Here is a 23684-nt window from a genome sequence, read left to right as displayed (position 1 = left end):
GGCAGTTATAAGAGTCGAGGGACATGAAAGGGAAGCAGTGGATGGGAAGGGAGTGAGACAGGGTTGTAGTCTATCCCCGATGTTATTCAATCTGTATATTGAGCAAGCAGTAAAGCAAACAAAAGAAAAATTTGGAGTAGGTATTAAAATCCATGGAGAAGAAATAAAAAACTTTGCGGTTCGCCGATGACATCATAATTCTCTCAGAGACAGCAAAGGACTTGGAAGAGCAGTTGAACGGAATGGATAGTGTCTTGAAAGGAGGATATAAGATGAACACCAACAAAAGCAAAACGAGAATAATGGATTGTAGTCGAATTAAGTCGTTTGATGCTGAGGGAATTAGATTAGGAAATGAGACACTTAAAGTAGTAAAGGAGTTTTGCTATTTGGGGAGCAAAATAACATGATGGTCGAAGTAGAGAGGATATAAAATGTAGACTGGCAATGGCAAGGAAAGCGTTTCTGAAGAGGAGAAATTTGTTAACATCGAGTATAGATTTAAGTGTCAGGAAGTCATTTCTGAAAGTATTTGTATGGAGTGTAGCCATGTATGGAAGTGAAACATGGATTGTAAATAGTTTGGACAAGAAGAGAATAGAAGCTTTCGAAATGTGGTGCTACAGAAGAATGCTGAAGATTAGATGGGTAGATCACATAACTAATGAGGAAGTATTGAATAGGATTGGGCAGGAGAGAAGTTTGTGGCACAACTTGACCAGAAGAAGGGATCGGTTGGTAGGACATGTTCTGGGGCATCAAGGGATCACCAGTTTAGTATTGGAGGGCAGCGTAGAGGGTAAAAATCGTAGCGGGAGACCAAGAGATGACTACACTAAGCAGATTCAGAAGGATGTGGGTTGCAGTGGGTTTTGGGAGATGAAGGAGCTTGCGCAGGATAGAGTAGCGTGGAGAGCTGCATCAAACCAGTCTCAGGACTGAAGACCACAACAACAACAACATGTATAATCATACAGTATCTAACCTCAATACAAACAGTTTTTATAATCACTTGAAAGTGTCTAGTTCATTTTGAATTACCCTGTACCCTTCACTACGTCATTTTTGAAATTTATTTTAGTCTGGAAGAAGAAGCCGTGTACATAAATGTTTTTCTCGGCAAGTTTTAGTAAAGTATGGTGTCTGCAATTCCTAGTACACCAAAACTTCCCACCGAAGAATCATACTTTATTTTCTCCTAGTTATCCACTAAAAATCTCTCGTCATTATGAAGTTAGGGGATTTACTGTCATTTGTCATTTTCAGTAACTTGAAGACCTTCTGCTTCCGAGGTCATGCAATTATTCATACTGGATAATGAATAATTTAACAGTAGGGGCAGGAAGAACTAGTCGGTGAAGATGGAAATAATAAGGATGGGAAAATTTCGTCTCACCATGCTATACCATAGAGGAGGAAAATTAATTGAATTCTGCGCTGGACACAGCTTAAACGTTGCGGATATACTTTTGAAGGCCACCTTGAGAAGGGAGCATGCGGTTTATGAAAGAGGCCATGAGATAATGGAAACTATCAGACTGACTGTATATAGGGTAAAGAAAGATTCTGACATGAAATTTAGCACTGCAAGCGTGATCCTATGCTCACATTAACAGTAACTTCGAGAACGTGATGGAAAGTAATGCCTCCGAATTTTTAATGTGAAAACTCGTAAACCTTTTTACATAAAAGCAACTTTATTAAAATTCTACATTTTTATTCTTCATGTCTACATATTTATTTCTCAACTTAGTCTCCTCGACGACGAACACATTTCTCCAACTGGAGACCAGTTTCCTGGCACCGTCAGTGTAGAATATTTAACTTCGTTGACGGAGCCACAACCACACCTCTGGTTGACGGAGCCACAACCACACCTCTGGTTGAACCGCTTTATCACTGTGAAGGTCAAGTCCTCGTAGTGAAGTCCTTTAAGTTTTGGAAACATATTAAATCGGATGGGGCCAAATTGAGACTGTATCTAGGTGACTGATGAGAATAAACCCAAGGGATCGGATTGTTGCAGATGTAGAAGCACTCGTGTGTGTTCTGTCATTGTCATGCTGAAGGAAACGGAGGTCCATGTATGAAAGAGTTCGAAACTCGATTACAGCACGCCGTTTCTCACGCACTGACATAGTTACTTTACACCCCGCCACGTTACACGCCACATGTCAGAGTCTTTATAGCGGCAGAGGGCTGCAAATATGTGAACACGAAGAAAAAAGAAAGGGAATGCTAATAACGTTTGTTTTATTTAAAAAGCTTTAAGAGTTTTCACACAAAAATTCTAAGGTATTACTTTTAAGCACGCTCTCGTATGATCTGTTACTAATGAGATGCAACTGAAATTAAAGAAGTTAAAGAGAGAAGACCTGAAATATTGGGACTTAGACAAGTTAAAGGAGCTAAAATCTCAAAACTACCTTCAGCGGACATTCAACAAAAAAAAAAAAAAAAAAAAAAAAAAAAAAAAAAAAAAAAAAAAAACCACTTCAGTGAGTGAATAGTCTGAAAAATCGGTGGAATGGTCTTAAAAGCGATGGAGTAAATGTAGAATTGTAGGACTGAAAAAGACAAAAAAATATGGAGCGACAGATAGCAAATGAGACACTTAATCAATCAAGAAATGTTGAATATGTAAAAATATTGTAAGTGAACATCAACAACAAAAGCCACTGAAAAACTGAATTATCAGAAGTTTACAATATGTAAATAAGAATGGATAGAGAAAATATATAATGAGATAGATACAAGAATGAATCAGGGCGATACTGATGCTACATACAGACTAACAAGCATTCTCTTTAAGGAGTACAGGGCAAAGAGTACAGTGAGAAGCGATGACGAAGATAATAGATAATCCAAGCAGAAAATAAGACTATAAGATGGAAACAATAAATTTTATGCTTGTCTAGAAGAAATTATGTGAACTGAAAATGAGGACACCACGCAAAAAAATGATGGCGGGGATTGAATACTTGTTTCCGAATTTCATGTACGAACTCGAAAAGATGCCCTCGAAATGATGAAATGCGGATGGGTAAATAAAAGTGAAAATTACCACACTGTAAGTGTACTATCAATTGGATCCAAAATACGCATGCGAGCAATTTAGAAAATAACTGGATGCATATCAGGAGTGGAGAAGTGTGGTTTTAAGAGAAGCAGGAAACAAATCAGAAACAATTATGACACTGTCGTTAATATGAAGTTGAGATTCGTGTTGTGTTGTATTGTATTGTATGTTAACGGGGGGCCTAGAAACGATGGAGACGCTCCGTCCCCGCCGCAGCCGCAGTGGTCCACAACCCCACGACGACTACCGCAGTCCACTTCACCCCTCCGCCGCCCCACACCGAACCCAGGGTTATTGCGCGGTTCGGCCCCCGGTGGACCCGCCCAGGGAACGTCTCACACCAGATGAGTGTAACCCCTATAGTGTAACTGAGGCAGAATAAGTGGAACCAGCCCGCATTCGCTGAGGCAGATGGAAAACCGCCTAAAAACCACCCACAGACTGGCCGGTTCACCGGACCTCGACAGAAATCCGCCGGGGACCAGGCGCTCCTTCCGGAAAGCCGTGCGTGAGACCGCACGGCCACCTGGCCGGGAAGTTGAGATTAATTAAAATATTCATTTCATTCATTCATTGATTTAGAGGAGCTTTTGATAGTGCGGAGTGCAATATTTTTTAAAAAAATTATGAGACAGTGTGGTATCAGCTACGGGGATAGAAGGATTAACTGTTCTCCTATGAAGCAGACTCGATTAGTTAGTACTGATAGTATGATACAAGAGGACCAACTCGGCATTGATGTTTAATTTTGGTATTGAAGAGACAACAGGGTAGGTACAGGGCTACCTCTTTTTGCAGTGGTTTCTCACAGATAGAGAATCACATGATATACAAGGGTAATCCCAAAAGTAAGGTCTCGTATTTTTTTATAACTACATAGACCTCTTTATTTCTACAATGGTTTGCATCAGTTTACAGTTTGAAGATTTAGCTCTTTTTCGACATAATCACCATTTCTGTCGATGTATTTTTGTAGACGCTGTGGCAGTTTTTGTATGCCAATGTCGTACCAGCTCGCCGCCATGCTGTTCAGAAAGTTATGTACCTCTTCTTGCATCTCGTCGTCGGAGCTGAATCTCTTTGCTGCCAAATTTTCTCTTCACCCGCAACAACTGAGTCCAGAAAGTGGTCCTGTTCAGCTGCAAGGCGGTGAAGAAATGCGCAGGAAGCATCAATTCGTTGTCACATGTGGTCTTCAGTCAGCATGCGTGGCACCCCTCTTGCGCACTTTTTCCGGTAGTTCAATGTTTCCGTTAAAATTCTGTGAGCGCTGCTTCGGGAAACCTCAGAAACCAACGTGCAGAGATCATCCAGGGTGATCCACCGACCTACACGCATGCTTTGCTCAACCTTCAACACTGTCTCCTCAGAAATTGACGGTCTCCCGCTCCTTTGCTCGTAGTGAATTTCGGTCCAACCAGCTGCGAACTCTCTACACCACTTACGAAAATTTTTGACATCCATGCACGACTCACTATACACTTCCGTCCAATGGCGATGAATTTTTATCGGCCGCAATTCGCACTTAGCGGTAACATCCAATGGGAGCTCCATTCTCAACGGCTGCCAAGCCAATAGTGAGCGACTCAGCGCGGCGTGCGCATGTTTAACTAGCCCCAACAAATTATATGGTCTTTGCGCTGGCACTGAGTAAGAATATGTATTCCGTGCCTGTAAAATCTCTCGTGACATGCTCGTAACCATGTTTTTACTGCATCAATTTCGCTCTGTTCATCTTCAAAGTGTGTTCTATGTAGAGAATCCTTAAGTGGCCTAAACAGAAGGAGTTACGAGAGCGTCACGTCCACTCTATGAAGCAATGATGTCCAACCAAATTTGTCACTGTGTTTCTGGTTCTGAGACTTTTGTGTGAGCGTGTAATGTCGTGTTCGTGCAAGATTTCTTTTAGTTTCTTGTCAGACATCCCCGGTCTGAAACCGTTATTGTGTTTGCTCAGAGTATACACATACGCCTCTGAATTAATGGTTGACCATTTTGGCAACCCATCCATCCGCCAAAATAATACCATCGCTACCTCAAAAGACTGTCATCATGATTTTACTAGTTGAGTTAGCTGCATTGAGTTTCTTCTTTCTTGGTTATTAAGGGTGAAAACACTACAGTGACTACCTTTTTGTTTCCAGCTCGACGTGATGCACCCAATTTTCGTCACCTCTAACAATCTGTGACAGAAAGGCCTCTCCATTGGCCTCAAACTGCTACAACCGTTCAGATGCAATGGTCTTTCTTTGGATCTTATAGTCACTTCTAAATGACGTTAACTAGAGAACCACTAATAACGTAAATCCCTAAATCTAGAAATCCCATAGACATAATTACCTTGCAGCCCTTTCTTGACCTCCACGGTTGCATGTCCACAGCTTCTTATGTACGTTTCGGGTGGTCTTTATAAGCGACAAATAAATACCTCTAATAATCTTCCTTTATTATTTCTCGGTACATAAACAACAAGATGAAACGGATGCGGCAAAAACAATGGAGAGCCCATCTTGAAAACATACACACAACTGCCGGCCATTAAAGCGTCTGCCAAGACTCTCAGCACACGTGTACTACTGCCAAAAGCTGAGGCTGTTGCTTTTACTCCAACCCCTAGTCATGTCTTTCCCATGGCTCCAGACAAGCCCTATTTCGGAATTACTACGTATCTGATGATTCAAATTAAATACCATGTTACTTTAAGTTATAATAAGATATGACGTGTATTACTTTTAAGATTGTAGCAATCTAATGTTTAGGAATTCATAGAATAACTGAATTAAGTGAAGACATTTGCGAACAGAGACTATTTAGTTTTTACGAATTTAAATTACGTTGATGGGATTTTATACATATAATTCAGCGTATTCAAAAAACATTGAGAGTCTCTCACAAAATGCCAGTTCTGAACTCATGCATATCGTGTTAGTAATACAAGCATATTGACTGACCCTGGTTGAATAGGGTTGGAAGGGTTAAAAGATACAAAACCAAAAACTACTAGAAAAATGCCAAAATAAAAATTAAACATAACGTTATCATGATGTACATCAAACGATTCCGTTTTATCGTAGGATTAGAAAGCTTTAATTCGATTTCGTCTAGGCAAAGTATTACGAAAGTTACCAAATGATTTCATCGAAGTTTCAGTGAATGAATAGTAATTAAAACATCGTCTTTTGGGTGGAACAAATTGTCAGAAATTAGGTATTTTTGACATCTTGTTCCGATTGAAATGCTTTAATTGCGTCAAAAGGCTTTCATAAAAATGTGTCACAATTAAGGTGAGCAGTGCTCTCGTATCAAGCATTGCAAGATTAGTTTATAGAAGTCATCCCACACTAAATCTATTACGTCATTGTGAATAAGAGTGGTTCTGACTTGCAATCAGATTAGTAAAGCTGTGGCAATTTATCACATATAAACCAAATACAAAAACGTTGCCAAACGAAGAAACCAGATAGGAGTAAATAGATTCACGCGGGAAGGTACGGATAATTTCAAGCAGTTCTGTGTAGTGGTCGAAAGTGGCTGTTACTTTACATCAAAAACAACTGTTACTATGTAGAATTTAGGTTATGATGTACAGAGTTTTCATCTGAAACTATCACCTTAGAAGAAATCATCGACTGGTCGCAGACCTTCTCGGATTTATGAAAAGTGTGGCGTGTGGAATACAATTATATCACCTCAGTATTGAGCAAACCTTTGAATTCCTAGAATTTCAGCCATTACATACAAATGTACAATGCGCACCAACAGCTTTATAGCTTATTCTGGAGATTTGATGAGCCGGTTTGCACGATTAATATCACATTCACAATTCACCACTTCGGAAGGATTATCTGTGAAAGGATGTCCTGGACAAGATCGATCGTGAAGATCAGTTTCCCACTTCCTGATGCTTTAATTGTATTTACCCATCGCCCAAGAGTACTCCTATCAACTTCATCAATACCATGCACTGCCCACGAATGGTTATGTAGGTACACAAGTGTTTCTTTTTCACACAACCAATAATGCTGTAATAGCGCCTTGCTTAAAACGACTGTCTTGCGTAGACGACAGTTTCCTGCTTCGCTAAATCTCTACCATCTGTCGAAACAGTTCGAATCTTCACACATGTGCCGGAGAAGCAACATACTTGATGCATCTAAAAGTGAATTTTCCTGTATAAGTTAATGACTGTTAAATTTTTTTGGTGTGTCTTTCTACTCAACCATACAGTTACAACAGACAAAGGAAAAAAAAAAAAAACAGTATCACGCCATTTGCATTGAACATGCGAGGACTTAAGTTCAAAGGGAGCAGGAAATGAAAGAACAGGTGATACGCCAGTATGGCGATGACGAATACACGCTTCCAATGTGCGTTCACCGCGATGCCGCCAATTACGGATGCGACCATCATGAACCTGGATTCATGTGAAAAAATGACATTTTACTATTCGTGCACGCAGGTTCGTTGTTGAGTACACCATCGCAGGCACTCCAGTCTGTGATGCAGCATCAAGGGTAACCGCAGCCATGGTCCCCGAGCTCATAGTCCATGCTGCTGCAAACGTCGTCCAACTGTTCGTGCAGATGGTTGTTGTCTTGCAAACGTCCCCATCTGTTGACTCAGGGATCGAGACGTGGCTGCACGATCCGTTACAGCCATGCGGATAAGATGCCTGTCATCTCGGCTGCTAGTGATACGAGACCGTTGGGATCCAGCACGACGTTCCGTATTACCCTCCTGAACCCACCGATTCCATATTCTGCAAGTAGTCATTGGATCTCGACCAATGCGAACAACAATGTCGCAATACGATAAACCGCAATCGCGATAGGCTACAATCCGCCCTTTATCGAAGTCGGAAACGTAATGGTACGCATTTCTCCTCCTTACACGTGGCATGACAACAACGTTTCACCAGGCAACGCCGGTCAACTGCTGTTTGTGTATGAGAAATCGGTTGGAAACTTACCTCATGTCAGCACGTCGTAGGTGTCGCCACCGGCGCCCACCTTGTGTGAATGCTCTGAAAAGCTAATCATTTGCATATCACAGCATCTTCTTCCAGTCGGTTAAATTTCGCGTCTGTAGCTCGTCATCTTCGTGGTGTAGCAATTTTAATGGCCAGTAGTGTAGTTTACAGGATCTTGCGCCAATACTGCACAGTCTTCAGATTATGCTCTACAGCGGCGAGAGGCGTCCAACCTGTGTACATGATGCTACCCAAAGCATGACTGACCAATGTCCCTGTTAAAGGGGTGGGACTCCATGCCTGTGACTTGCGCTGATACCGGTGTTCACACCTTCAACAACGATTATCAAGTGTCAGACAAATCATTCACTCATTGGTCAGGAGTACCTGAATCCAGTGTTCCAAGTTCCATTCCAGATGTTCCCTGGTCTACTTCATTCGTGCATCGCAGAGCTAGGAGCTTGGTCCTGTCGCCTAGAAGCCGGCCTGTGTGGCCGAGCGGTTCTAGGCGCTTCAGTCTGGAACCTCGCGACCGCTACGGTCGTAGGTTTAAATCCTGCCTCGGGCATGGATGTAAGTGATGTCCTTAGGTTAGTTAGGTTTAAGTAGTTCTAAGTTCTAGGGGACTGTTTATCTCAGATGTTAAGTCCCATAGTACTCAGAGCCATTTGAACCATTTTCCGCCGAGAAGCCGAACTGGTCATTTGGCGAAGGCTGCGTAGTCTGGGTGAACATGGCCTCACTGTTAGCATCTACAACGCAGTGCACATGACTTGCATTCTTGTAGAGGTCATTAAGAGATATCACTGTCCAGCCACATTAAAGTGACCACCGCCTATGTTCGTCGTCAAGGTGCGATAACCACTCACAGATGGCAGGTGGTAGCGCTAGTAGATGAGGGTATAAAAATCGTGTTGCGGAGGGTAGGGAAAAACAGCGCAATCGTTTTCGTAATGCGCAGACGGAGCAATTTATCGGACGTCCGAACATATATGATCATTGGCTTTCGAAGAAGGATGGAAGCATTTCCGAAACTGCTAATTTCGTAAACTGTTCGAGTGCCACAGTGGTTAAAATACACCGTGCATAGAAAAATGGCGCTGTTCAAAACCTGCGCCAGAGCAACTGTGTTGCACCACAGTTCACAGATGACAAGGATGGACTATGGCTCCGGAGATGAGCACGCGCAGATGCAGCAGTTGCGCAACTGACGGCCCACATGAACCAACGGACTACCAACAGTGATTCCTCAACTGCCATTGTGGGCTGTATTGGAGCGTTATGGTCTGGAGGATGATTTCATGATAGTCTCTGGTTAATCTCGTCATTCTAGAAGGTAGAATGGAACAACACAAACATGCATCTATTCTTAGGAACCATATCCGCCCATACATACAGTTCTTTTTTTTCTGGGCACGCTGACATCTACCAGCAGGTCAATGAAATGTGTCACGCGTCACGCAGTGTAAGTGCGTTGTCCGATGAGCACCAGGATAAGTTTATCATCCTTTGCTGGCCACCAATCATCCGGGATTAAAATCCAATCGAGCATCTGAGAGACCACCTCGATCGGACTATTCGTGTCGTGCATCCTGAACCGAGAAACCTACCGCAGCTGGTCACAGCACTGGGGTCGAAATGGCTCCACATCCCTGTCGATACCTTCCAGAATTTCAATGACTCTCTTCCTGTACGTCTTGCAGCGGACCGCACTGCAAAAGGTGGTTATTCGGGGCTCTGATGGGTGCTCATATTAATGTGACAGGACAGTGTATTCTGCACGCAGCCGTCATCAGCTGACGCACTCCATTTCCGCGGCCAACTCCCCCAGATGGCAACCCTTACCGTGAAGTGGAAATTCGCATACAGCCTAAGCTTGAAATGAACCTTCGAGATACGCTGAAACGCCAAAGCAACTGATATAGAAATGCACAATCAAATACAGAGATGTGTAAACAGGCAGAATACGGCGCTGAGCTCGGCAAAGCCTGTGTAAGACAACCAGTGTCTGGCGCAGTTGTTAGATCGGTTACTGCTGCTACAATGGGAGGGTTATCAAGATTTAAGTGAGTTTGAACGTGGTGTTATACTCGGCGCACGAGCGATGGGACACAGCATCTCCGAAGTAGCGATGAAGTGCAGATTTTCCAGTATGACCATTTCACGAGTGTACCGTGAAAATCAGGAACCCGGTAAAACTTCAAATCTAAGACATCGCCTGGGCTGGAAAAAGATCGTGCATGAACGGGACCAACGACGACTGAAGATAATCGTTGAACGTGACAGAAGTGCAACCCTCCCGCAAATTGCTGCAGATTTCAATGCTGGGCCATCAGCAAGTGTTCAACCATTCAACGAAACATCATCGATATGGGCTTTCGGAGCCGAAGGTCCACTCTTGTACCCTAAACGGCTGCACGACCCAAAGCTTTACGCCTCGCTTGGGCCCGTCAACACCGACTTTACATTGTTGATCAATGTAAACATGCTACCTGGTTGGACCAGTCTCGCTTCAAATTGTATCGAGTGGATGGACGTTTACGGGTATGGAGACAACCTCATGACTCCACGGACCTGCATGTCAGCAGGGGACTGTTTAAGCTGGTGCAGACTTCGTAATGGTGTGGAGCGTGTGCATTTGGAGTCATATGGGACCGCTGATACGTCTAGATACGATTCTGACAGGTGACACGTACGTAAGCATCCTGTCTGATCACCTGCATCCATTCATGTCCAGTGTGCTTACCGTTTGATTTGGGCAATTCCAGTAGGTCAATGCGACACCGCACATGTCCAGAATTTCTACAGAATGGCTCCAGGAACACTCTTCTGAGTTTAAACACTTTCGCTGTCCACCAAACTCCTCAGACATGAACATTATTGAGCATATTTGGGATGCCTTGCAACGTGCTGTTCAGAAGAATTCTCCACACCCTTGTACTCTTACGGATTTATGGACAGTCCTGCAGGATACATGGTGTCGGTTCCCTCAGCACTATTTCAGACGTATGTCTACATCTACATCCATACTCCGCAAGCCACCTGACGGTGTGTGGCGGAGGGTACCCTGAGTACCTCTATCGGTTCTCCCTTCTATTCTAGTCTCGTACTGTTCGTGGAAAGGATTGTCGGTATGCTTCTATGTGGGCTCTAATCTCTCTGACTTTATCCTCATGGTCTCTTCGCGAAATATACGTAGGAGGGAGCAATATACGGCTTGACTCCTCGGTGAAGGTATGTTCTCGAAACTTTAACGAGAGCCCGTACCGAGCTTCTTGAGCGTCTCTCCTGCAGAGTCTTCCACTGGAGTTTATCTATCATCTCCGTAACGCTTTCGCGACTACTAAATGATCCTGTAACGAAACGCGCTGCTCTCCGTTGGATCTTCTCTATCTGTTCTATCAACCCTATCTGGTACGGATCCCACACTGCTGAGCAGTATTCAAGAAGTCCAAGCGACGTCGTGTTGCGGAACTTCTGGGTGCTCGCAGGGGCCTTACACGATATTAGGCCGTTTGTTTGGATCTCCAGCGTATGAAGAAGGACTGGACAGTATACACAAGCAGCATTACTAAACTCTAGCCTGAACACAAATTTACTTTTACCTTGAAATACATGTAGCTGCATACAGCGATTTTCCGCAGAAAAAGAGAACGTAAAAGATCTTTGAACAGCTTAGTGGCAAACTGGCGGCCTCTACTATTGGGTGTCATTATGACTAACTCCAAGTATATGGGTTGCCAGTGGATATAACATGTAAATTAGAATCCTACGAATTAAGAATGGTGAGGTAATTTCAGCACCCTAAACACCTCCTCTTCTTCAGGTGACTCCACAAGCCGTATTTCGTTAGAAAATACACACTCTCATATGGAGGACAATGTTCTTGTCTTCTTCGAGTAATGACAGGTACCACTTATTACCTGGTCTGTACGATCACCGTACACTTCATCTACCGAAAATATGGTTCTGCTGTAGCTTGTTCGTCACTGCCCTCCACCGATCTAATTGCTTCATGTACTCGAAGGGAGACTGTTCACAAATATAAGTGGGTAGTTTGGTGATTCTCTGGTACAGTCTCCAGGGGTTTTGATAGCAGATCTTGGGGATACTATACAATAATAAATTGTGACTCTCAAGCACTGTTTACAGGCCTGAAACCCTAAACTGTGCGCAATAACACACCTAGTTCGTCGTATATACTTCATTTCAGTCACATTCATCCTTTTTGAAGTTGCAGTTTACTTAGACCTTACAGTGCAACATGATTTTTATAACAATTATAAAATTTATTCATCGTTTGGTGGTCTTTTACAATGATATGCACAAATCAGTCATGAACGGATTACAGGATGTATACAAACAAATTTTCGTCTTAATAACACACGAATATTTTGAATACTTATGTTCTAAATTATACAGGGTGGTCCACTGATCGTTACCGGGCCAGATATCTCACGAAATAAGCGTCAAACGAAAAAATTACAAAGAACGAAACTTGTCTAGCTTGAAGGGGGAAACCAGATGGCGCTATGCTTGGCCGGCTAAATGGCGCTGCCATAGGACAAACGGATATCAAGTGCGCTTTTTTAAATAGGAACCCCCATTTATTATTACAGATGCGCGTAGTACGTAAGGAAATATGAATGATTTAGTTGGACCACTTTTTTCGAATTGTGATAGATGGCGCTGTAACAGTCGCACACATATGGTTGGGTTGTTTTTGGGGGAGGAGACCAGACAGGGAGGTCATCGGTCTCATCGGATTAGGGAAGGAAGGGGATGGAAGTCGGCCGTGTCCTTTCAAAAGAACTGTAGTGTTGGCAGGAGAGCCAACACCGTGTTAGTAGAGGATGCCGAAATGCACGCGTTTAGCTCACGCAGGCTGGAGTGAAGAGGGAAGAACTATGCTGACGTGAGGTCTGGAACATGACAAGGAATTAGAATTTAGAAAGCGGACGGAAGTAGTTTGATACTTAACGTTAATCCATTAATGATGAACGTCGCTCTTGACGGTACATGATTCGCAATATCAATAGTAACTGAATATGGCACCTTGCATTGTCGTAGCAAATGACGTAGTTGAAGGCTATGCTTAACTGTCGCCTCGGCAAATGAGAGCGTCTGTAGACAGTGAACCATCGCTAGCAAAGTCGGCTGTACAACTGGGGGCGAGTGCTAGGGAGTCTCTCTAGACCTGCCGTGTGGCGGCGCTCGGTCTGCAATCACTGATAGTGGCGACACGCGGGTCCGACGTATACTAACGGACCACGGCCGATTTAAAGGCTACCACCTAGCAAGTGTGGTGTCTGGCGGTGACACCACAGGAACCATCCCAGCATTTTCCAGGAGCGATTTAGGGAAATCACGGAAAACATAAATCAGGATGATCGGACGCGGGATTGAACCGTCGTTCTCCCGAATGCGAGTCCAGTGTCCTAGCCACTGCGCCACCTCGCTCGGCCACAGACATATGGCTCACAATTTTAGACGATCAGTTGGTAACAGGTAGGTTTTTTAAATTAAAATACAGAACATAGGTACATTTTATTTCGGTTGCTCCAATCTGATACATGTACCTTTGTGAACTTATCATTTCTGAGAACGCATGCTGCTGCAGCGTGATTACCTGTAAATACCACATTAATGCAATAAATGCTCAAAACGATGTCTGTCAACCTCAATGCATTTGGCAATACGTGTAACGACATTGCTCTCAACAGCGAGTAGTTCGCCTTCCGTAATGTTCTCACATGCATTGACAATGCGCTGACGCATGTTGTCAGGCGTTGTCGGTGGATCACGATAGCAAATATCCTTCAACTTTCCCCACAGAATGAAATCCGGGGACGTCAGATCAGGTAAACGTGAGGGCCATGGTAGGGCGCTTCGACGACCAATCCACCTGTCATGAAATATGCTATTCAATACCGCTTGAACTGCACGCGAGCTATGTACCGGACATCGATCATGTTGGAAGCACATTGCCATTATGTCATGCAGTGAAACTTCTTGTAGTAACATCGGTTGACCATTACTTAGGAAATCAGCATACATTGCATCATTTAGACTGTCACTGATAAAATGGAGGCCAATTATCCTTCCTCCCATAATGTCGCACCATAGATTAACCCGCGAATGTCGCTGATGTTCCACTTATCGCTGCCATCGTGGATTTTCCGTTGCCCAGTAGTGCATATTATGCCGGTTTACGTTACCGCTGTTGGTGAATGACGTTTCGTCGCTAAATAGAACGCGTGCAAAAAATCTGTCATCGACCCGTAATTTCTCTTGTGCCCAGTGGCAGAACTGTACACGACGTTCAGAGTCGTCGCCATGCAATTCCTGGAGCATAGAAATATGGTACGGGTGCAGTCGATGTTGATGTAGCATTCTCAACACCGACGTTTTTGAGATTCGCGATTCTTGCGCAATTTGTCTGCTACTGATGTCCGGATTAGCTGCGACAACAGGTAAAACACCTACTTCGGCATCATCATTTGTTGCAGGTCGTGGCTGACGTTTCACATGTGGCTGAATACTTCCTGTTTCCTTAAATAACGCAACTATACGGCGAATGATCCGGACACTTGGATGATGTCGTTCAGGATACCGAGCAGCATACATAGCACATGCCCGTTGGGCAGTTTGATCACACTAGCCATACATCAACACGATATCGACATTTTCCGTAATTGGTAATCGGTCCATTTTAACACGGGTAACGTATCACGAAGCAAATACCATCCGCACTGGCGAAATGTTACGTGATACCACTTACTGAAACGTTTGTGGCTATTACAGCGCCATCTATCACAAAGCGTTATAAGTGGTCCAACTAAAACATTCACATTTATTTACGTACTACACGAATATGTAATAAAAATGGGCGTTCCTATTTAAAAATAACGCAGTTGATATCCGTTTAACCTATGGCAGCGCCATCTATCGGGCCAACCATAGCGCCATCTGGTTTCCCCCTTCAAGGCAGAAGAGTTTCGTTCTTTGTAGTTTTTTCGTTTGACGCTTATTTCGTGAGATATTTGGCCCGGTCTCTATCAATGGACCACATAGTATTGTTATTTCTCTTTGTCAATCTCATTTCAACAGCTTTCAGGGTGCCCAGCTGCCAGAAACAAGCACAAGAGAGAAGTGGCAGCTGAAACATTCTTTATGTCAAAGACATACCACACGTACTCTTGAACAATGTAGCAGACCTGTGTTAATGTATATGTGGTAATATATATAGATATCACCCTCAACAGCGTCTCACAATTGGCAACACAAACGCACGTTTCCGAAAGACGTTGTTAACGGTCGTACCGGCGCCCGGTGGGTCGAATGATGTATGCCCACCGAGCGGCACCTTCAGCTGCTCCGAGTGCCAGCGCCCTCTGCCGCCACGATTTAGGATGCCCAGTGATTGCTTCACGGTCCAGTCTCAGTCGCAACCTTCGATGGTTGCAGACTCAGTCGCGGTTTCCAACAGTTCTCAGTCTGAGCCATCCTTCGGTAGTCTGGTCGTGCATTAGTAGCAGGAGATTCACACTGCACAATGCTCTTTTAGTTCTTGTGATAGCTGGACTTCATTGCTGTTTTGTTCTTTTGGAAATCTTTTTCACAACGCTTGGGGAAAGACACAAGCTAAATAAAACGTCTGTTCAATGCACACTCCTGGAAATGGAAAAAAGAACACATTGACACCGGTGTGTCAGACCCACCATACTTGCTCCGGACACTGCGAGAGGGCTGTACAAGCAATCATCACACGCACGGCACAGCGGACACACCAGGAACCGCGGTGTTGGCCGTCGAATGGCGCTAGCTGCGCAGTATTTGTGCACCGCCGCCGTCAGTGTCAGCCAGTTTGCCGTGGCATACGGAGCTCCATCGCAGTCTTCAACACTGGTAGCATGCCGCGACAGCGTGGACGTGAACCGTATGTGCAGTTGACGGACTTTGAGCGAGGGCGTATAGTGAGCATGCGGGAGGCCGGGTGGACGTACCGCCGAATTGCTCAACACGTGGGGCGTGAGGTCTCCACAGTACTTCGATGTTGTCGCCAGTGGTCGGCGGAAGGTGCACGTGCCCGTCGACCTGGGACCGGACGCAGCGACGCACGGATTCACGCCAAGACCGTAGGATCCTACACAGTGCCGTAGCGGACCGCACCGCCACTTCCCAGCAAATTAGGGACACTGTTGCTCCTGGGGTATCGGCGAGGACCATTCGCAACCATCTCCATGAAGCTGGGCTATGGTCCCGCACACCGTTAGGCCGTCTTCCGCTCACGCCCCAACATCGTGCAGCCCGCCTCCAGTGGTGTCGCGACAGGCGTGAATGGAGGGACGAATGGAGACGTGTCGTCTTCAGCGATGAGAGTCGCTTCTGCCTTGGTGCCAATGATGGTCGTATGCGTGTTTGGCGCCGTGCAGGTGAGCGCCACAATCAGGACTGCATACGACCGAGGCACACAGGGCCAACACCCGGCATCATGGTGTGGGGAGCGATCTTCTACACTGGCCGTACACCTCTGGTGATTGTCGAGGGGACACTGAATAGTGCACGGTACATCCAAACCGTCATCGAACCCATCGTTCTACCATTCCTAGACCGGCAAGGGAACTTGCTGTTCCAACAGGACAATGCACGTCCGCATGTATCCCGTGCCACCCAACGAGCTCTAGAAGGTGTAAGTCAACTACCCTGGCCAGCAAGATCTCCGGATCTGTCCCCCATTGATCATGTTTGGGACTGGATGAAGCGTCGTCTCACGCGGTGTGCACGTCCAGCACGAACGCTGGTCCAACTGAGGCGCCAGGTGGAAATGGCATGGCAAGCCGTTCCACAGGACTACATCCAGCATCTCTACGATCGTCTCCATGGGAGAATAGCAGCCTGCATTGCTGCGAAAGGTGGATATACACTGTACTAGTGCCGACATTGTGCATGCTCTGTTGCCTGTGTCTATGTGCCTGTGGTTCTGTCAGTGTGATCATGTGATGTATCTGACCCCAGGAATGTGTCAATAAAGTTTCCCCTTCCTGGGACAATGAATTCACGGTGTTCTTATTTCAATTTCCAGGAGTGTATTTACGTGTTTGTTAATCATTTATGCTTCTGTCCAGCTTCTCTATTTCTCAAGAATTTCTCTCGATATTTGCACAGGGTTATTCGTAAGTGCGTCCGGAATTTCAGCAGACGACTGCATCACTAATACACTGAAGGGCCAAAGAAACGGGTAAACCTGCATAATATTGTGTAAGGCCCCCTCCACCACGTAGAAGTACCGCAACACGACGTGGCACAGACTCGACTAATGTCTGAAGTAGCGGTGAGGGAACCGACACCATGAATCGTGTAGGGTTGTCCATAAATCTGTAAGGGAACGAGGATGTGGAGATCTCTTCTGAACGGCACGTTACAAGACATCCCAGATATGCTCAATAATGTTCATGTCTGGGAAGTATGGTAGCCAACAAAAGTGTTTAAAAACAGAAGAGTTTTCCTAGAGCCACTCTGTAGCAATGCGAGACGTGTGGGCTGTCGCAGTGTCCTGCTGGAATTGCCCAAGTTCAAATGTGTGTGAAATCTTATAGGATTTAACTGCTAAGGTCATCAGTCCCTAAGCTCACACACTACTTAACCTAAATTATGCTAAGGACAAACACACACACCCTTACCCGAGGGAGGACTCGAACCTCCCCCGGGACCAGCCGCACAGTCCGTAACTGCAGCGCCTTAGACATAATTGCCTAAGTCCGTCGGAATGCACAATGTACAATGAATGGATGCAGGTGATCAGACAGGATGCTTACATTTGTGTCGCCTGTCAGAGTCGTATCTAAAGGTATCAGGGGTCCCATATCACTCCAACTGCACACGCTCCACACCATTACATAGCGTCCACCAGCTCCCCTGTTGACATGCAGGGTCCATGGATTCATGAGGTTGTCTCCATACCTGTACACGTCCATCCGCTCGATGCAATTTGAAAGGAGACTCGTCCGACGGGGAAACATGTTTCCAGTCATCAATGGTACAATATTGGTGGGCCCAGGCGAAGCGTAAAGCTTTGTGTCGTGCAGTGATTAAGCGCACAAGAGTGGGCCCACGGCTCCGAAATTCCATATCGATGATGTTTCGTTGAATGGTTCGCACGCTGACACTTGTTGATTGCTCAGCATTGAAATCTGCAGGAATTTGAGGAATGGTTGTATTTCTGTCACGTTGAACGATTCTCTTCAGTCATCGTTGTTCACGTTCTCGCAGCATCTTTTTCTGGGCGCAGCTATGTCGGAGATCTGATGTTTTACCGGACTGCTGATATTCACGGTACACTCGTGAAATGGTCGTACGGGAAAATCCCCATTTCATCGCTACCTCGGAGATGCTGCGTCCCATCGCTCGTGCGCCGACTATAACACCACGTTGAAATTCACTTAAATCTTGATAACCTGTCATTGTAGCAACAGTAACCGATCTAACAACTGCACCAGACACTTGTCTCATATACAGGGTGTTACAAAAAGGTACGGCCAAACTTTCAAGAAACATTCCTCACACACAAATAAAGAAAATATGTGGACATATGTCCGGAAACGCTTACTTTCCATGTTAGAGCTCATTTTATTATTTCTCTTCAAATCACATTAATCATGAAATAGAAACACACAGCAACAGAACGTACCAGCGTGACTTCAAACACTTTGTTACAGAAAATGTTCATAATGTCCTCCGTTAGCGAGGATACATGCATCCACCCTCCGTCGTATGGAATCCGTGATGCGCTGATGCAGCCCTGGAGAATGGAGTATTATATCACAGCCGTCCACAATACGAGCACGAAGAGTCTCTACATTTGGTACCGGGGTTGCGTAGACAAGAGCTTTCAAATGCCCCCATAAATGAAAGTCAAGAGGGTTGAGGTCAGGAGAGCGTGGAGGCCATAGAATTGGTCCGCCTCTACCAACCCATCGGTCACCAAATCTGTTGTTGAGAAGCGTACAAACACTTCGACTGAAATGTGCAGGAGCTCCATCGTGCATGAACCACATGTTGGGTCTTACTTGTAAAGCCACATATTCTAGCAGCACAGGTAGAGTATTCCCTATCAAATCATGATAACGTGCTCCATTGAGCGTAGGTGGAAGAACATGGGGCCCAATCAAGACATCATCAACAATGCCTGTCCAAACGTTCACAGAAAATCTGTATTGATGACGTGATTGCACAATTGCGTGCGGATTCTCGTTAGCCCACACATGTTGATTGTGAAAATTTACAATTTGATCACGTTGGAATGACTAAACTAAAATGAGCTACAACATGGAAATTAAGCGTTTCCGGACACATGTCCACATAGCATCTTTTCTTTATTTGTGTGTGAGGAATGTTTCCTGAAAGTGTGGCCGTACCTTTTTGTAACACCCTTTATAGGCGTTGCCGACGGCACCGCCATATTCTGCCTGTTTAAATATCTCTGTATTTGAATACGCGTGCCTATACCAGTTTCTTTGGTGATTAAGTGTGTACGACGCACAGAAATAGACACATCAGTAGATTCAACATCTCTCAGAGTTTTGAACTCATGTTACATGCTATTAATATGGACACCGTTTGTGCTGGAGCAAACAACAATACGTGCGTGTATTCCATTGAAGTAGGTGACTCGAATTGACCAGAAAGGCGTGCCTGTTCATTGGGTTGCTTATCTGCAGGTGCAAACTAATTCTATACGACCGTACGGAGCGCATGTTTTGCCGAAATGTTCAGACATGCCTGCCTCTAGAAGTGCATTCTGTAACTACACTACGGTGCATACGACGAATAGACACTTGAAGATATACTCTATCCACTAACATTTGTCCATTTTCTGTACTTCTTGCACTTTTCGCGCAATGGTCTTACGGACTAGTGTAGGCATTTATGAATAACATTGTTTGTTCTTTGCTAGCTGAATAACCAGCGTTATCAGGTAAGTATTTATTCCAGTTCTGTTAGTCTATTTCCTCCTTCCCCCTCTCCCTACTCGTCTCTTCTGCCTACTCTCTCTGCCCATCTCCTCCTGTCCTTTCCGCTGTCCATCTCTCTCTCTCTCTCTCTCTCTCTCTCTCTCTCTCTCTCTCTCTCTCTCTCTCCCCACCTATCTCTCTTCATCTCCACCTCGTCCCCTCTCTGTCCATCTCTTCCTGCCCCTCTCTCAGTCCATCTCCTCCTCCCCATCTCTTTCTGTCCCTCTCATCTTTCCTTTTCTGTTCGTTTCGTTCTCCCTATATTTCTGTCCATATCTTATCCCTCCCTCTCTCAGTCCATTTCCTCCTCCCTCCTCTTTATGTTCACCTCCTCATATTTCCTTCCCCTTCCAGCTCTTCTCCACCTCTCTCCCTCTCTCTCTCTGTCCACCTCCTCCTCTTCGCCTTCTCTGTCCCTTTCCCCCTCCCAATCTCCCTATTCACCTCCTCTTCCCCCATGTCTGTGTCCATCTCCCTCCCCATGTCTGTTTATTTCTTCCTCCCCACGTTCTCTCTTCACGTCATTACCCCCACTCCAGTAGGAAATTGCTGGTTCTTACCCCCAACGTATTTCTTTCCAGATAGTACACTACTAGCCATTAAAACTGCTACACCAAGAAGAAATGCAGGTGATAAATGGGTATTCATTGGACAAATATATTATACTAGGAATGACATGTGATTACATTTTCACGCAATTTGGGGGCATAGATTCTGAGAAAACAGTACCCAGAACAACCACCTCTGACCGTAATAACGGCCTTCATACGCCTGGGCATCGAGTCAAACAGAGCTTGGATGGCATGTACAGGTACAGCTGCCCATGCAGCTTCAACACGATACCACAGTTGCTCAAGAGTAGTGACTGGCGTATTGTGACGAGCCAGTTGCTCGTCCACCATTGATCAGACGTTTTCAATTGTGGAGAGATATGGAGAATGTGCTGGCCAGGGCATCAGTCGAACATTTTCTGTATCCAGAAAGGCCCGTAAAGGACCTGTAACATGCGGCCGTGCCTTATCCCGCTGAAATGTAGGATTTCGCAGGGATCGAGTGAATGGTAGAGCCACGGGTCGTAACACATCTGAAATGTAACGTCCGCTGTTCCAACTGCCGTCAATGCGAACAAGAGGTGACCGAGATGTGTAACCAATGGCACCCCATACTATCACGCCGGGTAATACGCCTGTATGGCGATGACGAATACACGCTTCTAATGTGCGTTCACCGCGATGTCGCCAAACATGGATGCGAACATCATGATGATGTAAACAGGACCTGGATTCATCCGAAAAGATGACGTTTTGGCATTCGTGCACCCAGGTTCGTCGTTGAGTACATCATCGCAGGCGCTCCTGTCTGTGATGCAGCGTCAAGGGTAACCGCAGCCATGGTCTCCGAGCTGATAGTCCATGCTGCTGCAAACGTCGTCGAACTGTTCGTGCAGATGGTTGTTGTCTTGCAAATGTCCCCATCTGCTGACTCAGGGATCGAGACGTGGCTGCACGATCCGTTACAGCCATGCGGATAAGATGCCTGTCATCTCGACTGTTAGTGACACGAGGCCGTTGGGATGCAGCACGGCGTTCCGTATGACCCTCCTGAACCCACCGATACCATATTCTGCTAACAGTCATTGGATCTCGACCAACGCGAGCAGCAATGTCGCGATACGATAAACGGCAATCGCGATAGGCTACAATCCGACCTTTATCAAAGTCTAAAACGTGATGGTACGCATTTCTTCTCCTTACACGAGGCATCACAACAACGTTTCATCAGGCAACACCGGTCAACTGCTGTTTGTGTATGAGAAATCAGTTGGAAACTTTCCTCATGTCAGCACGTTGTAGGTGTCGCCACCGGCGCCAACCTTTAGTAAATGCTTTGAAAATCTACTCATTTGCATATCACAGCATCTTCTTCCAGTCGGTTAAATTTCGCGTCTGTATCCCGTCATCTTCATGGTGTAGCAATTTTAATGGCCAGTAGTGTAAGTAGTGTATTTACCAAATTTTGTGTAAGTCGATCCAGGGGTTTAGGAGAAGTTTTCTGTTCTGTCTTTGTCTGTATATGCACATGCCACATATACGTATCTCACATGTATTTAACATTCTTCACACATATCTGTACACATATTTCACCTGTATCTCTAGCGAATTTCACCCTGCAGTGCCTTTTTCACGCAGCTCAATGTTTATGACGTTATATGTGTGAAATCATATGGTACTTAAATGCGAAGGGCATCAGTCCCTAAGCTTACACACTTCTTAACCTAAATTATCCTAACGACAAGCACTCACACCCATGCCCGAGGGAGGATTCGAACCTCCACCGGGATCAGCCGCACAGTCCATGACTGCAGCGCCTCGGACCGCTCGGCTATTCCTGCGTGGCTATGACGTTATATCTCCTGAACTACGTGCTGTACCACGATGTAATTTTTCGCGTACGTTCAGTAATGTATGCGAACACTGTGTGCAAGGTACATTTAGAATGCAATTGGCAGTAAAGAAGTAAAAAGTTAGTACGTCATGACTGGTGCGGCAGTCTTACTGCATGAACAGCGAAAATGTAGTCTCGTCATTCTGAGAAAGTTGTCAGTGAGAAAAAGTTTCATAAAGGTTTAACATTATGTGTAAAGTGCTCTCATTCTCAAATTCTGTACAAATGAAGTCGGGATATTCGCAAGTCTTGGACTGCTCTTCTTTTCACACACCCGTCCCATCTCTCTCATACGTAGGTGGTTCTTACCTACCCAGCGATTCTTTGCATCCTATGGGTGATATACGTACCAAGTTCGGTTTAAATCAGTCCTGTGGGTTAGAAGGAGATGTGGAATACACATAAATAATTTTTATAATTTCTATGGGTTTCTGCAGATGAAAATCATTCCTACTTCTAGTTTCATAAGTGAATTTGGTTGTTTAATGCTAAAAATTACCTTATGTTATTTAAGGTGACACATGCTTTCAGACAAAATGTTGTATGCTCATATTGCAATCTAATCAAGGTGGCATGCAACAAACGAATTAGCATCAAGTAAACCACATGCTTGGACATGAAAATGCTCCTCGTTGCAGAGCAACTTCACAGTTTATGTGAAAGAAGCGTGAATGAAATTCTATATATTAGAAAATATTACACGGCAGGCTTCCCTTGTTATGCAGCATCTCTGTACCCCATTGTGACCAGTTCCCGGGAGGACGCAGATTACGTGACCTGTGCTCAAACATCTGTTGTCACACATCTAAGGAGTTTTCGAATCCATGCTGTGCTGGATTGCGTTCCAAAGGTGGACCAAGACGCTAATGAGCAGATCGTCATAGCACCCAGTCCGAGCGTGTACAGTGCCTTTAATGACTCCGTCTTCGAGACGACGTTAAAGAGTAATTTTCCTTCCTTTCTTTCTCCTACGTGATTTATGCAATTAGAGCAGTGCGATTGTTGTCCGGTCTACATCAAATATTGATTCACTAAATTTATTCAACGTGATTTTCCGAGACGAGTATAGTCTTTCTCCGAAGGGTTCCTATTTAAGTCGTCTAAGTGGATTTGGAGCTGTAACGATGGTGGCAACGCGTTCTTGAATTCATTCCATGTCTGGTGTCATATCTATTTG

Source organism: Schistocerca gregaria, chromosome X, assembly GCF_023897955.1.
Source record: "Schistocerca gregaria isolate iqSchGreg1 chromosome X, iqSchGreg1.2, whole genome shotgun sequence".
Taxonomy (NCBI): domain Eukaryota; kingdom Metazoa; phylum Arthropoda; class Insecta; order Orthoptera; family Acrididae; genus Schistocerca; species Schistocerca gregaria.
The sequence above is the reverse complement of the archived record's forward strand: the minus strand, read 5'-3'. Positions refer to the sequence as shown.